Source organism: Motacilla alba, chromosome Z (assembly GCF_015832195.1).
Source record: "Motacilla alba alba isolate MOTALB_02 chromosome Z, Motacilla_alba_V1.0_pri, whole genome shotgun sequence".
Lineage (NCBI taxonomy): Eukaryota > Metazoa > Chordata > Aves > Passeriformes > Motacillidae > Motacilla > Motacilla alba.
Window position 1 is genome coordinate 34,826,920 of NC_052046.1, and position 17,477 is coordinate 34,844,396.

The 17,477-nt window shown below is 41.9% G+C and overlaps 1 long non-coding RNA gene across 1 annotated transcript in view; it reads left to right on the forward strand.

The window, feature by feature from the left end:
- The first annotated feature begins 267 nt into the window (after positions 1-267).
- LOC119695881 overlaps positions 268-17,477 on the forward strand; it is a 29,219-nt gene continuing 12,009 nt past the window's right edge. The window contains exon 1 of the long non-coding RNA XR_005255430.1: positions 268-8,896. This is a non-coding gene — a long non-coding RNA (uncharacterized LOC119695881). The remainder of the gene's footprint in view (positions 8,897-17,477) is intronic.

Below are 17,477 nucleotides of genomic sequence, written 5' to 3' on the forward strand. Positions count from 1 at the left end.
ACTTACAGACAGAGACCTGTGGACGTTCTTTAACCATTAATTGTGCTTTTAATATGTGCCTTCATTTGACCAAAGTGGCAAAGACAAAGCAGTGTGACTTCAACTTGAGGCCAATACAGAGGTAATGAGTAGCAAAACTGAGGCATTAAGAAAACCAGAAGTGTTAACAATCATTGGTTTATGGCTTGTGTGGCTTGATGTGATACTGGCCTTGGGAAGAACATGCACTTGTAGGAAGCACTGAGCAGAACATGATGTGATACTGGCCTTGGGAAGAACATGCACTTGTAGGAAGCACTGAGCAGAACACCAATTTTTGTAGATTTTACCATATTTTGTGTACTTAATGGCATATGATGCGACTACATAGATGGATAAGGAGACACTATTTTTTCTGGTTTGGCATGATTAGAAAAATGTGTGATGACCTAGTGTAGAAGGGAAAAGAAATCCAAAACTGCCTTGATTTCCTTTTGTGCTGTGAGCATTTTACAATCAATTGCAAGCCTCCACATACACTTTTGCCCTGATGCCTGAGCAGGTGTCTTTTGGATTAAATCTGGCAGATTCACAGAACATCTGGTGCGTATTCACAGAACATCTCATTAACATTGAGGCAGCTTATTGAATGGAAGAAGGAAGAGTGGTGTTTTCCCTAAGATGTTTTTAAGAGGAACACCTACAGACTCAAGTTCTGTAGGATATTTTTTTTTCTTAAAATCTTTCATTGGTTGTTGTTTTTTTTCTCCAAATGGAGTTACTGCATGTAGAAAAGAGCTGCAATAGAAAAACTGTGTTTTACCTCTAAATGGTCATACTATCTGCAAAGTGGAAACTTATGCTGTTTGCTTACGTATCTCACATGCAAAACTACTTAACTAGGAACTTGTCTGGTTCTACAGAGAAATGAAGGTTACAAATATTTTTGTCTTGCCTGCAGTGTCTGAGAGAGGTCAAAGTACAGAAATTCTTCATTATGCCCCGAGAGATGCTGCAATAGAGAGAGCATCATTCAGTTGGCATTTATCTCAGTATGTAATTGCTATTGCCAAAATATGTCCCTTGCTGTTGTGCACTGCAGAACATGTACTGGGAAGAGGCACCTCTGAAACAGAGCAAATTGCAAGTGTGAATTATCAACAGCAGGAAAGAACAGAGGCAGCAGTTTGCAGAAGTAACAACTCTCCCTTTTGCTCCCTCCCTAACTCCTGACCTGTGTGTTTTAAAATCAAATGAAGAATGCTATTGTTTGTGACTGTGATGCTAACATTAAAGAGTGAACCAATGGTAGAGTTCTCATGTTTGCAGACAGCCCGAAGCTTTGGCATTTGGAAGCAAGTTTTTTTCAGTCTTCTCTCCAGGATGAGGATGGTGAAAACTCACAGTGATACACAGCATTATTAGCTTAGCTATGCAAATACCAGCGAAAGCTCTTAGGAAAGACAAAGAAATGTCAAGATTATTAATAGTGTTGCACTGACTCCCAAGACTTAGTGAAGCTTAAGAGGTTGCCATCACATTCCTAGTTTTTCCTGACTCCTGCTTCCTCCGCCCTGGTGCTGTGTGCATGCCCAATGCAGTTGCCACAGCAGTCTGCACTTTGCTCACATGCAATCCCTCTACAGTATTTCTTCAGACTTCCTTCAACTTGCACCATTTAAGATGAGCTGTGAGGATAACATCTCCCTTGGAAAGATAACACCTCCTGTGGAAGGATACCTGGGCTACTTTCTTCTCTTCTGGTACAGAAATCACTGGTTTGCTAGTGGCAATGTGTTTATCCAGCTAAAAATAGCCATATTAATGCCCTTTGAGAGACTTCTCTGGGAAGAAGTCTAAGTTTTGTCAAGGGCTTGCCAGCACAGGAAGTTTGTGCCATCAAAACACTCAGGCAAGCAAAGCACTACAATGGCAGGCTGCTGGGACTCTCCATGTCCTTCAGGAATTCAAGGCATTTCTTAATATTTCAAGGCACTCTGGAATCAAATTCAATAGGTTTTGCCAAATAGAATACAGACAGCATTCAAAACTGTAATGACATAGCCTGATTGCTGAAGGGCAGAGGAGGAAAAAGATGCAGTGCCTGAGGTGAAGGGAACCTTTCTGTCTTTCATCGATGGGATTTAGGCTTCATTAATCAGAGAGGGACCTTTGGGGCATCTGTTTGGCACAGGTCCCCTGGAAAGTTAAAAATTTCCCAAGTCAAAATGGGTGGAAAGCAGCTGAATTGACTTTTTTTTCTGACTATATTACACCTTGTCTATGAGGTATATAATGGTAATAGCATCACCATGGACATGGGAAGTGGGGGAAATATTTCTACAGGAGTCTTCCTCTTCTCAGTCCCAAAGGGTGTTCTTGTGAAGTGCACAGGGGTGAGACCATGTGATTACTTTTCTCCTTTCTTGTTCCTGGAAAGATTTTAAGTGTACTAGTTCTGGGATTATTGGTGTTCTCACATTTTATCAAGCTACAATATGTTGAAATAGGATTAAACTGTTTATACAGATACAGGAGTTTGCTGTGTACACAGCTGTGCAAAGTGAAATTTTGCCAGGCATGTTAAGCCATTTAATATTACAAAAAAATTTCAGAGGGTGCAGGGGACTTCTGATTAAGCTAACAGTAGTTGGGTTTTCAAACATGTATTTTATGTTGCAAAACATTTCAAAAATGTATTTACAATGTGCTTTCGCAAATACCTGGGTCTGATGGTCTCATGCTTTTCAGCCAACTTTCTTTATTGTTAAACTGTTGGAAGCTCACAAATCAGAGTGGTTTTGGGATAGTGTATTTTAGAGAATCACAGCCCATCCAACCAGACAGATATCTAAGCATGAATTCCCGCTCAACTTCTTCCTGTGAGTAGCTTCACTGCTTTCAAGGAGATTTGAGATATGCTTCATCTGTGACTGTCAGCCAAATGCTAAGCATGCATAAGACACTGCATTTTTTCTAGCTGCTGGTGCTGTTAGTCTTTCACAGGATCATCCAGCTCAGGATGTCTCTTATACAACCTCCATCTGAAAGCATGGCCAACTATGAATCCAAGTCAAGTTGCCTCAGTACTTTATCCTGTTAGGTCTTGAAAATCTTAATGGTGTTTCTCATAGAATCATCTAGCTTTTCCGCTGCTTGTTTGGAGGAAAAGAATTCTGTTTACATGTCAGTGTATGGGGTATTTCTGCTTTTTGTCTCGGGTGGCTACATGCAGCCTCTGTAAAGTAAGCTCCGTGAACATATCATCTGTAAATACTATACATTGTTTGAATAGAGAATTGAGAGAATATAATCATGGAATAGAATGGGTTGGGCTGGAAGGGACCTTAAAGATCATCTAGTTCCAAACTCCTTGCCATGGGCAGGGATGCCACTCCCTAGATCATGTTGTCCAGACCACATCATCTATTTAGATTTGTGCCTTTTGTTCTCCTAATATTAATTTAATAGATCAGCAAACTGCAGGTTTTCTTCCTCCACATTTTCCAGTTGTCCATAGTGGTCTCTTTTCTGTTTTATGCTTCTCTGTTGCTGGCTGTTCTTCAGCCACTAGCTGTATTCCAGGTACCCTTGTCCTCACCTCTCTGATTCTACATTTCTCCCAGCATCTTCTAGTCCCTGTTTCTAAACTTCTGTGTAATTTTTCTATCTGGATAGACAAGTGTGTATATAATTATGCAGAACAGCAAAGTTAACAGAAAAATACGATGACAAAGTCAAGCAATTAAAAGTTGAGTAAGGACTGGCAGCAGTCTCATTCTGTATTCCCACATGCACATGGCTGATCAAGCTGCTGGTAATTATATGATCAAGTTATTTTATTCCCAAAACCCTTCCTTGTTCCTTGGACAGGATGTGATTCTGGGTGTGAGTCAGGGCTGTGCATTGAAGGAAGCTGTTTGCTGAGAGGAGCTGAGACATTTCTACCAAAAGGGCCCAACAATTGCAGGAAAAGCAAATGGATGGCTGTGTGTTTAAGGAGACTAATCCCTGCCCTGGTCACTTGGAAGACTCTGGTCCAGGATTTTGGTGATGCAAAGCAAGTGACTTCCACTTGAATTCTCAAAGGCAGTGACAGCAGGCATTTCACACTTCCAGGTGCTTACCTGCTTGATACCTGGTGTTGGAAATTCTCTCTTCACAGATAGAATAGAAGTAAATAGGAAAGATTGGTTTTGAATGTATCAAGAAATATGTTTTTTGTTAAAAAATTTTTGTATTCTCAAAAAGTCGTCTTCCTCACATTTCAAATATGAAATTAAAAGCTTAAAAGAAAGTGCTGCACAGCTAGTTTAAGACAGCATTAGGAATGTTTCTCAAGCTTTAAATTTAAAGAAGACCACAGTCAGATATGATAGGCTAATGCAAATGATAGGTTCTTATTAATTTTCATTTTGTTTGGCTTGGGTCTTTTTATGTTTTGTGGGTGACAAGCTGAGGTGAGGACCAGATGTGAGCATGGATATCGATGATTCTTAAGTTCCCATCTTTTTGGTGTAATTTATTACATAAATCTGTTACTCATTTAGTATTTACTAACACTTCAACTAATTTTGGAGTTGAGTGTAAGGAGAAATAAGCCAATATAGATACATATATAGACCCTTTGTCTACTCCAGAGCTTGAACTGTCTGCCATGGACCTCCATCCTCCACTCACAACCCTTGAGTGCCCCATGTAACCTCCAGCCACGGAATGTGAAGCATGACCTTTTCAGGACAGAGCCCCTCCACTACGTGAGCGTACGTGCTCAGCCCCTGTAGTGGGTGTGTGGGGTAATCTGACAATGCAGGGCAACTTGCTGGTGGGAAGCACCTCGCTCAGATACTGCCCCATGTCCTTGCTCACATGGAACTGGGTGGTGTATTTTGATAGGAAGTGTGCGATATACATTCAGCTTTCACCAGGGATGGATGAATAAGAAACAAATGTATCAGCTGCTGCGTGTCTGGGAAAGGCAGTGCTTTTTTATTGACTCTTGCTTCTGCAGTCTGACGACTTGTACGCTGAAGTGTGATTTAACCAGCGCTGGTGTGAGATGAGTCAGAGAGGATTACACATATGTTGCATGACTTCCTTACAAAAAAGCTTTCACCAGCTGGAGTACAACATAAAGCCTGTCATTTCAGGACAGAAATTTCAAGCATGCAAGAAACAGGTGTCCCCACAAAATGCTGGACCCTTCAGGAAAGGCTGCTCTTTAAATATACAAGTGAATGCATTTGTTTTGGTGGCAGGTTGCTAAGCAACCTGCACTGCGCCAAGAAAACACAATCTCAGCAGTGCTTCTCAGTACAGTTGGCATCTTTGGCGTTGAATCACCATACCATGAATTAGCACTGACAGTTGCTGCACGGCCTTGTCCACAGCAAAATACTGGGGGCAGACACCCAGCTACACCAGTGATTTCAAGTACAAATTAAAAAGCAGGTATGCTGCTTAGAGTAAAACAGGGGTTGGTGTTTAAATCTTATACAGTACTGCCAGTTCTTCTAGGTAGTATGAAAGTGGATTAGTAGTTACAAAAGTCCATAATGAAATGTGGTGCTTTGAGCATAAAGATTACTCTTACCTGAACGCTGTCAAAGAAAGAAAAAATTGGGGGCAACTAAATAGGCTGAAAGAATGTTGGAGAGTGAAGAAGGGACAAGATCTTTTAGAGGTTGGGTGTGTGTGAAATACAGTAGTGCATACTTCTTGACTGAAACCCAAACAAACTACGTGGCTCCACCCAGTTGTTCCTCAGAACACTTGTCATCCTCACCTGTCATGCCTAACCATGGCAGTCAGTCACGTGAAATTTAGTTTAGTGAAGCAAACAAGTGGGTTGTTTGTCATTGAGAATAGACATCTTTTTTCAGCTCTTGTTTGGCTTTATGTGGCACATCCCCTAAAATAAAAATCTCCAAAGCTTCTGCCCTAGACATTAGAGAGGTCTGTCTGTAGATTGGGACAGAGGATATAGTTACAGCTTGCCTATATCTTACCAACACCTTTATGATCAGTGAAACTTGTAGCTAGCTAATCTATAGTGTAGCTTAGTGCCAGACCACAGGAGGAGACACAGAAACTTTTTGCTGTCCACAGAGGAGCCACCTTCTTGGGAAACCAGCAGCTACAGAGTGCCCTGGCATGCTGTAATGCAGACCGGGGCATGGCCTTACTTATGTTGCTACAAAACCAGTCAATGCTTCTAAAAATCAAAGTAATGAGAAGTGTGAAGTGTGTGAAATACAAATTTCTAGCTCTCCTTTGCTGATGGGAATGAGCTACCTCAGGGTCTGATCTTGTTTGAGGCTATATGAGAGATGGAGGGAGGGAGTAAACTATAACACTGAAAATTATCCTAGGAAACCAGTTGACAAAGCATTACACAGACAGTAAATAGCACTTACAGGAAAATAAACCGGCATGAGTGGGAAATCTGTGTGTTGGGACTGATGGTATGCCTAGTCATGGCCTCATGGTTTTCTTTTGTAACAGGAGGAGTATGTAATCATTCACGCTGAATTTACTATTTCACTTCCTCTATGTCACCACTTCAGTGTTGCAGTAGCATTGTAGCATGGATGCATGTACTGAAATGGAGTTTGCTCAAGCATGGAAACATTGAAATGGGAAAGATTTACTTGATGCTCTCTGCTCCCTGTGGACAATGGCAAGACATGAGTCCCCTGTGAAGTGTTTAACTGATGTGAAATGAGTGTGATGCTAATCCTGTCCAAAGGCTTGTGAGGAAGCAATGCCAGTTTCATTTCCAAAGAAATGTTTCATTTTAAAAGGAGTTTAAAATCAGATATTAACTGGAAATGACACAGTAGTTTTATAAGAAGAATCCAGAAGGATGAATTTGTTAGATGGCTGTTTACCTTGTGTTCACTCCATCTCAATGTTGTTTTAAGACCAGTTCCTAAAATGTATTTGTTACTGCTCACCTTGTCTTCTAGCACCACAGTGACAACTTGATGAGAAGGACTAACATTTTTGGGATGATACAAGGGATCAATGGTTGTTATGAACTTCTTCTGACAGTGCAGCTGCTTGATTATGTCACCTGCCTCTCCCTCCTACCATGATTATATTTATATGAGCTCTCTGGTTTATGGCTCTATACATTTGTTAATACCAAATATCTTAATATTGCCAACAGCCCACTTGACTCTAATCTCTGTAGGTTGTGCTGCAGATCATTTGTCTGGTCATGACAATCGATACTCATCCTCAGGAGAAGAGAAATGCAACTAACTGCAAAAAATACAGAACACGAGAGGTTTTATCTTTTCCCCCTTCTCTTTTCCCTGTCTCTCTCCCCTTTTTAAATTTTCTTTAAAAGGGTTTGGGAGCAAGGACTCATCATGGGTAGGGAAGAAGCAGACACCCCCCCCTTCGCCCCCCCTTTTGCTCTGGGACAGGCACACACTGCTTATAACATGACATGTAAAGGAAACTTATGTCCCAGGCTTTCGAGCACTACAGACTGCTGGCCGAGCAGTGGCAGTGTCTGAAGTGGCTTGATGTGAGTTCTGGATGCCTCCTGCCTGCCACCTGCTCAGCAGACAGGTCTGGTGGACCAGACTGCTCAGCTGGGGCTGTTTTGAGGAAGTTTGTTTATTTTGGGGAGATGTTGATGGAAAGATCTGCTGGTGTGCTCCTCTGGCAACTGACCTGCAGCGGGAGATGCCAAGTGGCAGCAGGATCACCACGTATGTGTCCCCTCTAGTGCCTGCTGAAGTGGTTGGGGAGAATTCAGAGCCCCTCCACCACCAGATAATAAAGAGGGATGAAGAGGGACTCTCTGTAGCAGCAGCAGCAGCTCAGCTGGGAGGATTTGGCCAGGCAATGTGCAATTGGATACTGGCAGCACTTGTGCAATTCATGGTCTCTCAACTCTAGAGGCAAAGGTGGTCCCAGCTGCCCTCCTGGACACTTCTCAAAGGGCTGTAATGTGAGAGCTGATTTATATGACATGGAGTCTGAGGCCCTGGGAGGGGACCACCCACCTTCTGAAAATATAATGTATCTGTATCTTTACTGGAATACCTGAGAGGCAAAGTGGCTATCTTGATAGCATCATGATCCATCAGCTTTGAAGAAGTTACTCAAGTCTATTAATTTCAAATTCACCCAGTTATTTTTCATGTTTCAGTTTCTGCATCCCCAGGTTAGAAAAGTGAAGCACTCAGGAGGCAGCAGTGGGATCTCAGGTTGTTCAAAAGCTGTGGAAGGAGAGCCTCAGACATGGCAGGCTGGGCAAAGGAAAAAAGGGATCCTTGAGAATGATAAACTGAATTGATGCCTTGAAAAAACTCAAATATATTAGCCATTAGAAAAATTCTAGTGTTCACTTTTCTTACTCTTAATGCTATTATTTGATTAACTGTGCTAAGGGTCAATAATCCTTGGTATCATCGTTCTTCATAAATGAATAAAGAAATAAAACAGCTAACTTTTAAAATAAATATGAGTCAAGGTTCATTTGCTGAAGGATCCAAAATAGTATCTTTTGAATTTGACATGATCTTTTCTTCATGGTTCTTTGCAAATCTGTTTGCATTTCTTTAATAGAAGTGTTCGTTAGATAGTCTTGCAAGGAATAATGCTGACAACAAAATGAGAAAATATTTTGTTACCTTCAGCATGTATAAGCTTCCCTCTAAAGAAAAAATCTTGCCATTAACACACATTTGGTGTTCTGCTAAGTGTAGCAAAGGAGCAAAGATTAGTGAGTGAAATATTAAAAGGGCTTAGGAGCACACCCAAAGCTGTGTGGCTTTAATAGTTTATGTAGAGGTGCTGAACGGTGTGGATTGTTACACCCAGGCAAAATACAACAAAATATTCAACTGCTGCAGATCCCCACCATTTTCAAGTCTGTGCCTTCTCCTCCTTGTGCGAGGTGGGTGCTGGTGTGGGAAGGTTGGTGGCGTTGTCCCATTCCTCGCTTCCCCTTGCATGTTCTTCGCTGCGAGGGGCAGCAGCCAGACCTCATAGCCTGTGGGACCTGGGATGTGAGTGAGGCTTCACTGCACCCCAGATTTAGCTTTGAGGGATCCAGCTGCAGCCTCTGAGATCCCTGAGAAGGCTGCTCCTGGTTTGTTGGGTGTCTCAAATCAGCTCTGGAGTCTCAAGAAGCATCTGCTCTGTATGACATGTGTGTGCCAGGGAGGGCAAGGACTAGGATGGCAGCACCTGGCATGGCAAACAGGAGCAGCTGTGCTCAGCTGTTGGACAGTTAGAATGTGGGAATCCATGACAGTCCCCCAAAGCAAGGGCTGAGGTCCCACAGAAAGAAATACTATTATAATTCTGACTATTGGGTTCCAGTTGCCTTGAGTGAGATGTCTTGACAGAAAGAAAATCTAGTTACTGCTCTTGTGTACTGTGTATTCAAGGGTGCTACAGAAAAAAAAAATCTGAAAGTAAATCAGAAAGGAACTAGTGCATATTTGGAGTCAGTCCTGTTTTCTCTGTACTACTATTACTTTGCAATGTAGAGAGTTTTTCTCTTGCAAATTCACTTCTGAGGAGCTCAATTACTTATCCTAAAGAAATATACTAGGGAATTACCTAATTTCTTGTTTAAGTGGATGAAATGCTGCATTGTAAAAACCTTTCCTAACGCATTTCTTAAACATTAAGCAAGAAAGGATCTTTCAGCAAGGTGTGATCTTACAGAAAAGAAAGGTTTTGTTTTTCAGGTTGAAATTTCCCACTCTCTTTGAAGGTGGAAACAAGTAGTTTTAACCCAGAGGAAGTAGTTAGCTTTGGTAGCAGACTCTTGATTTTAGGCTGGACACAGAAGCTAACTGATATATGAAAACAGATTAAATATTGCTAAGACTTGTTGTTACACTTCTACCAATGAAGCTTTAGAATACAGCCACTGAAGTGTGAAATAACAGCAGCTCAGCACACAGTACTACCAAGTATGGGACTGTTTAGTCAACTTTTAGAAATTAATTTGACATCTTGCTGAAAAAGAAAACAAGCCAACAATCTAAACAATCTAACCAAGAACCCCCAAAGAAACTGTTAGTTGGATTAATCTTTGTTTTACTATTTAACACCAACTGACAGTAACCCAAAAGAAATACCTCAACTAAATTAAGCAATTTATGTGTTTAGGGGCCTCAGAATGAACAAATTAAATTGAGACTGAGGGCTACATTATTGAAAGATTTTTTTTTTTTACGTACTCTGGTTCAGTGTGGAAAAAGTACCCATTTCAGAAGAGCTGAGTGTTGGAAACTCTCCAGGAAAGTGTATGCTTCTGCTGTGTTGAAGAGCCGAATGCTCTTGCTGAAAGTCAGATCAAATGACTGGAGCTCCTGCATTGGGCAGGAGAGGGGATGCTAAAGCTGTGGCTTTAGCTGAAGCTGCACCATCGCTAGGAAGAGACCAGTAAGGTCTCACTGTAAGCAGTACCAGTGCTGGCTGCTGCCTAGCTGTGCTGTTTTGCCTGCAGTTTGCACTTTTTGCCTCAACTTTTCCCCAGAACAGAAGTGTCTAGAAGTACCAGTAGGTCTAGAAAGGGATTAGATGGTTAAACTGGCATTTCAAAGAAACCTGCAAGTACCTGAACTCCTCAGCTAAATGGGGGAAATCCGTTGATTTCCAGATTGCATGGTAGGGGAAGAACTGCTTTATATTTTTCTATGTGCTCCTGCTGTAAGCAGTTATTGCTAGTTGATGTCTGACTGAAATGTGGGACCAGACTGATCTCCTGCTAGTGAGCTGTTCCTGTTTTGCTTCATCTTGTCTTGTACTGCTGAGTGCAGGCTGCCATTCTGCAGCTCTGCCTTTTGCGCCCAGGATCCCAGATCTGCCACCTGGGTGTCCTTCTGCCTGTCACTGGGGATCTGGCAGGGTCTGACCTGTGTCACTCTACGTACTGCTTGCTTAAGTGCCTAAGAATGGCCTTTTTCACCCTGTGTTCCTTTTTGTAAAACCAGGACCAGCAAAATCCCTCCCTGGGCTTGTGCGTCTTTTTCCTGCTGTACCTCTTGGAATACAGCTCGCAGCTGTCTGGGTTGGCACTGAAAAGTGCCGATAACATCTGTGGATAATGAGCCTGGGAAGAGCAATTAATGAAGATCTTGTTTCACAAACTGTGCTTCTCTCAACCCTAGAATAGCCAGAGACATGTAGTACATGAGCACAGTGTTCGTTACACAGTGCTATTTCTGCCCCTCTCCCTTTTAACCACCTTTCAACAGCTTGATGTGTGGAACCCCCACCCTATCTTGGTCTGGTAGGGTGCAGCAGTGGTCTCCAAAGTGGAGGGGTATGAACTCTAGGGTGCAGGAAGAAAATGTATTTTGTAGCATTAATAAACAAGACAAGAATTATAGTTTTAAAGCAGTGTTTACATCATCCTTTTTTAATTTCTATTCTTATGTAGGTTTTACAATGTATTTACTATTTAGCTCAAAGATTTTTTTTTACTGAGAGGGGTGAGCAACTAAAAAAATTTGGAAGCCACAGGCTTTTTAAGACATGTCAGAAAGCTGATATCTGCAGACTCTTCTGTTCCACGAAGATCTAGTCTGGTTTTCCTCTCCAAATCACTTAGCCCCCCCCAAGGCTGTCATTTTCCTGATTGTCATCTACACAGGTATTTCAAGACTTCCTGCCATATAATTTTCAGTCCCACCTGGAGTCTGTACAAACAGTGGTGTAATCACCAGTTTGGCTGGGATGAATTTGTTGCATGTCACCAGGAGAGCAGGAAGTCAAACCAACTAATCTGTAAAATTTATGAGGGCCTGCAAAAGCCTGGATGGAGACGTGTAGTAATTCTGCACATAAAGAGAAACTAAATTTCAAGTACCAATTTGCCAGCTGGAGATTTGCTGGGAAATCAAAATCTTTGTTAGAAAATGATACTGACAGCTAAATGGTAAACGAATACAGTGCTAGAGCAGACCTGGTGTACTGTTTGTCCTCAGCCACAGGCTTGGGAAGGATGCATTCTCTCCTTCTCATTTTGTGCAATGCAGATCACCTTTCTTTTACATGCTGTTTGTGGCTGCCTTATGGCCTTTGTGACAGTGGCTGTAGCTGGCTGAGAGGTCAGTGAGATTGATCTCACCCTCCTCAGGCTGACAGTGATCTTGGGTGGAAAGTTTAGACCCTACCGCAGTTCTCTCCTGGTGAGTGCAGCTCAGTGTAGCCACTGACACTTAACAAGGTTGGGCTTGTACAGAAGGAGGTCAGTAACTAAATTCAGAATGACCTACTTAGACTATGTGTATTGAGTTAGTAGGTACTGATGAAATTCAGTGTGAGAGCTACCAGGCAGAAAGAAAAGAAAATTATGGTGACCTGTGTAGGGTCACCTTCAGCTGTACTCTTTCAGAGCAAGCAAGGTAATGGGTAAAGGTTTACAAGTTGACATATCTGAACCATGTGTGTGAAATTTCAAGTTGATGCATGCAGCGATTATGCCTGCCTTTAAAAATCTGACTGTAAAAGTGCAGGAGAAAATCATCCTCTACTGGTAACAAAAAAGTTCTCCCCTTCCCCCCATGCCAACTCATGTAACACTGGTAATCACGAAGGAGAAATCTGTGAGGAAATAGAGGGGGGGTTAATGTACTCCCCTTTGTGTTTGTGGGTTTTTCTTTGTATCATTTGGCATTTTGATGCATTTTGACATGATGGCAGTCACACTGGGACATAAGCACATCTCCTTGAAAGGAAATGCAAAATTTGGGTTCTATTCTCAGAAGTTTCTTCTCTAGCATTTGAGAACAGAAACTTAGATGTGGATGTTTAGTATGAATTGTGGCTGGCAATGGCTGCTATGAAGAGATGAACCATGGTGCAAGTATTATACCATGTCTTAATCCCCTAAGAGCTTTGCAGTTGAAGACCTTGACTGATTTTGTGAAGTGGACTGGTAGGTGATAGGACCCTGCCGACCAGAGGTGATTTAGAGTGATGGCACCATCTCCACATGTGAAACCTGAATGATGCAGAGTCCTGATAGAAGGTTAGTTGCGTTAGTTGCTGTAAAAAAAGACGAAAGTATGAAAACTGAAAAATAACAGTGATGTGTGTGAATTTGGAAGGGTTTTATGTAGCAAGTAACAATGTGATCAACACGTTGACACCGGTTGATTTCAAGAGAAAAGAAACTCTACTACTATCTGTGTTTCTAAGCCTGAAATCAACGGCTTCTGGTGTGGATAGAGCCTGGTTCTCACACTGCACAGATCCTTGGACCAGCAGTATATGCATTTCAGAGCACTTCAGAATCTGAGGCCTGCTGTAAATATTTAGGACATCCCAAACAAAAACCAATATCCTCATCAATATTAATTAAACTATCATTAGTAGGCAGAAAATTATTTGCAATCAAAGATTTGCAGTCTAGTCCCAGCCTCTTGGTTCTTCTCTGTAACATCTAAGCTAACTAGAAAGACCTCTCAAAGTGAAGCATGGCTGTCTCTGCACTATGTGCCTTTGCTACCCTTGAAAAAACATTCTTTCCTGAGGAAATAACCAGCCATTCTTTTTATGTAACCTAGCATTTGATGGGGCTGTCTTTGAAGGGAGGTCACTGTGGGGAACTTTGGTCATTCCTTCCTAATCTCAGATATAATCATCTCCCAAAGGGAGGGGCACTAGAGCAGCAGGCACACAGAACACGGCAGCTGTTCTTGGCGATCTGGGCTGCGTGGCCTATTTGTTGGTCTGGGGGTCAAACTGCTGAACTCAACCCTTTTTTTTCTCATTTTTCATCAAGTCAGCAGTGAAGCTAATAAATGCCAGATGAGTCAATGTGGCCATGGATTTGCCATGAGCCAAGAGCTGCTCCTTGCCCCTACACTAGTGCCAGGCAGTGCAATGTGTAAAAGGTGCATCACAGGATGTGTGACGCAGCTTTGCCCTGAACTGAGACCAGTGCCGCACCTTATCATAGCCTTCTGTGTTATAACTCTAGAGGAACTCATACAGAAAAACATGTTTAGGACTGAGCGCGTAACTATTCAAGGCACTTACTTTAATCTTTGCCAATTGGGTGTAATATCTTCTTAAATCAAAAGCGGTGTGGCCAGCAGGTTGAGTGAGACTTTTGAGTGCTTTGAGGCTTTGAGTGCCCCTCTGTTTTGGTGAGATGGGCCCACCTGGAGGTCTGCATCCAATTCTGAGGTCTCCATCACAGGAAATACATGGATTTGTTGAAGCCAGCTGGGATGAGGACCAGGGAGGATGGAGCACCTCCCCTAGGAAGACAAGCTGAGAGAGTTGGGAATTGTTCAGCCTGAAGAGGAAAAGGCTCCAGGGAGACATGATTCCATCAGTACTTAAAGTGGACCTACAAGAGAGCTGGAGAAGACCTCTTTGTCAGGGCGTGTAGTGATAGGACCAGGGATGATGGCTTTAGACTGAAAGAGGAAAGATTTAGATTGGATACTAGAATTCCTTACTGCAAGTGTGATGGAGCACTGGAGCAGGTTGCCCAGAGGTGCTGTAGATGCCCCATCACTGGAAGTGTCCAAGGGCAGGTTGAAGGGAGATATGAGCAGCCTTGTCTAGTGGAAGGCATCCTTGCCCATGGCAGGAGGCCTGCAACTAAGTGAGCTCTAAGGCACCTTCCAACCCAAACCATTCTGTGATTCTGTGTTTCTCCCTTCTGTCCCTACGACTCACACTTTTCTCCATGACTAGATTGCTTTTTAAAGGAGGTGGTTTAAATGTGTCTTTCCATATGCTGAATAACAAGTGAATGGTGATATCTATTCCAGAGTAAACATTAGTAGGTTTGGGGTTTTTTGTTTTTGTTTTTTTTTTTTTTTTTGTGTCAATATCTTTTTTATATAGCCACAGGTCTGAAGAAAATAATACACACAGCTGTTAAATACAGCTATTATGGATTTCTTTCCAACAGGGGATATAAGAGGAGACTAAAAGCTGAAGAAACTTCCCAGTAGCTCAAAATTTATTGACAGAGAAATTTCAAAAAGACTGCAAAGAACATCTGGAAGCTTCTGGTTTAAATTTTTTCTTCCCTAAATATTTCCCTAAATAATTGGAGGAGTTTATTAAATTGGAATCTTGACTCTATTTATCACAGGTCTTTTATAAAACCTGTCATCTTAGAGCCTCGGGCAAATGATTTAAGTCACAAAACACTTCCAAGCGATGCACTTTCATGTTATTACTAGGCAAAGAAACAGAGAAAACAGAAATAGTCCACTGACAAGCCAACAGGAAACTTATAGCAGAGGGAGAAAGGAGGCTTGTGGTCTCTTGGGATCTCAGGCTGTGTGCTGTAAACCAGGCTTGACCAAAACATAATATTTCTGCTTTTTATTATTTCAAAGCCCTTTTACAGGAAAATATGATTTATAATATAGGAACTAACGGCTAAAATATGCATGTACATTTCCAAGGGCAAAAATAATTCTCTGACCTTCTGCAAATGTGGTGCTTTTATGAGGCAAGATCACTGCACAGTTTCTTCTGCTGTGCTTAAAAATACCTCACAGTTATCAAGTAAGCATATTGCCAGATCCCAGAATGGGCCTCTTGGGTTCTCTTGACATCACAAATAAAGTTGCCTCTAAATAAATAAACAAGTAATGTCATGTTGACCCTCCTGAATATTAAAAGTTTGCATTTTCCCCATCTCTCTCATTAAAATTACCATAACTTCATTTCAGCAGTTTTCAGAGAGATGTGCTCTGTGTAAGATCTACTCTAACAAGGCGCCTAGTGAAGCTACCTCCATGAGAAACTCTACAAATCACCCTAGCCTTCTTATGAGCCTCCCACAATGCTGTCTGTGTAACCCTTCTCAGCTCTGCCGAGCTACTTGCTTACTTTTGTGACTAGCATTTTTCTGCCCTAGAGTTACTTCATGCAGAAAAACAGCTGCACTTCAAGTGGCATGACTGCACTATTCCTTTGCAAACAGTACATCTATGTTTAAGTTCAGAGTGAAATTTAATGTTAGTGGTGCTTAAAGCAGGGTAGTTCTTATCCAAATTGAAACTTTGTCTCAAAGTGGAAGGTCAACAGCTTTATCAGAGCCATCTCCAAATTGCTGTTCATAATGAAAAGGGAGAAATTTCCCTACCTAAAAGTCAATTACAATTTGGATAAAAAGAAAAGGAAAAATGTCATTCCTCACCTGCCTGTGTTAATAATCTGATGTTAATAATCTGTGTAGTATGCAAAATAATTCCTGAGCATAGAATTGCGTCTGTTATTGAGCCTCATGTATCATTTCATAACTAGCATGAATATACTTGCAGGGAGGGGGTCAAGTACAGTTAATACACAGTTAATTCAAGAGCTGTTCCAGCAGGTACTGCTGGGACTTCTTATGTTTTGATTAACTTAACTCTGCCCTATCCACTGTTCCTCTCTCAGAGACTGTTGAAACTCAAAAGAGAATCTCTTTAAACTAACCAGAGATAAAAAGCCAGCTTGAGAATGTAATTCCTTCAAAGTGCCATACTTTTGTGTATTTGTTCTGTTGCCACAGGCACTAGCAAAAGTGCTCCCAAGGGATATTACCCCTGGGCTACAGCTGGAGCAGTGGTGTGTTGCTGTGACAGTACTGTTACCTTCAGAGCACTGGTACTGGTGGCAGTTGTTCCCTCCCACAGAGGAGAGTCTGGGCCTTCTGTGAGGATCAAAACTTCCTCCAGCCATGGTCAGTGATGTTGCGACACCATCCTGTGCCCAAGAAAGCCATTTAACAGTCTTCTTGTCCCTTTTAAACTCCAGTTTCTAAAGCAAGGGATGCAAGTCTGGAAGTGTATTGTTCGCTCCCTGCTTTCCTGCTAGGGACTAGTCAGGGACATTTCTATACCTGTTGTTGCTTTATAGTTGATTTTTCTCTGGTTCCTCATCACCTGAAGCCAATTTATGTTATATGTATTTCAGCTGTTTTTGCTGGGAGAGGAGACTGACTGTCACCTCTGTTTTGCTGTCCAGGGGACAGACAAGGTGTTGAATCCATAAGGTGGCTTTGGTCTATGTCGCTCATGGGATACAGAGTCCTGGGTGCATGCAGTCTCTATTTTCTGATCATGGTCTGAATGAAGGACTCATCTCAGATGTATGGAATGGGAAATATGAGTTGTAGTGCACTTGTATTGAGGGTATGTGGATATAGCACAGAACATATCTAGACAGACAGATGTGCATGCACATGTACGCAGCAGCGTACATCTTCCATCTGTGTGGAAGAAAAAAACCTTTAGCATTAGGAAAGTCACTGAACATGCAAAAGGTGAATTTACATTTGTGTGTAACATCAGTTGTGCCAGGAACTGCAGCTCAGAAAGGTTGGTTGTGCTGCTGGAAGCTGTCACAGACAGTGACTTACCACAGGGAAGAGATTTTATTTTTTACAAAGGGGCTTGTAAGCAAGGAGACAAAAAAAAAGTAAAAAGTTTAGAAAGGAGCATGTTTCACTCTATCATTTCACATAATAGCATGGCAACAGGTTCTTCCTG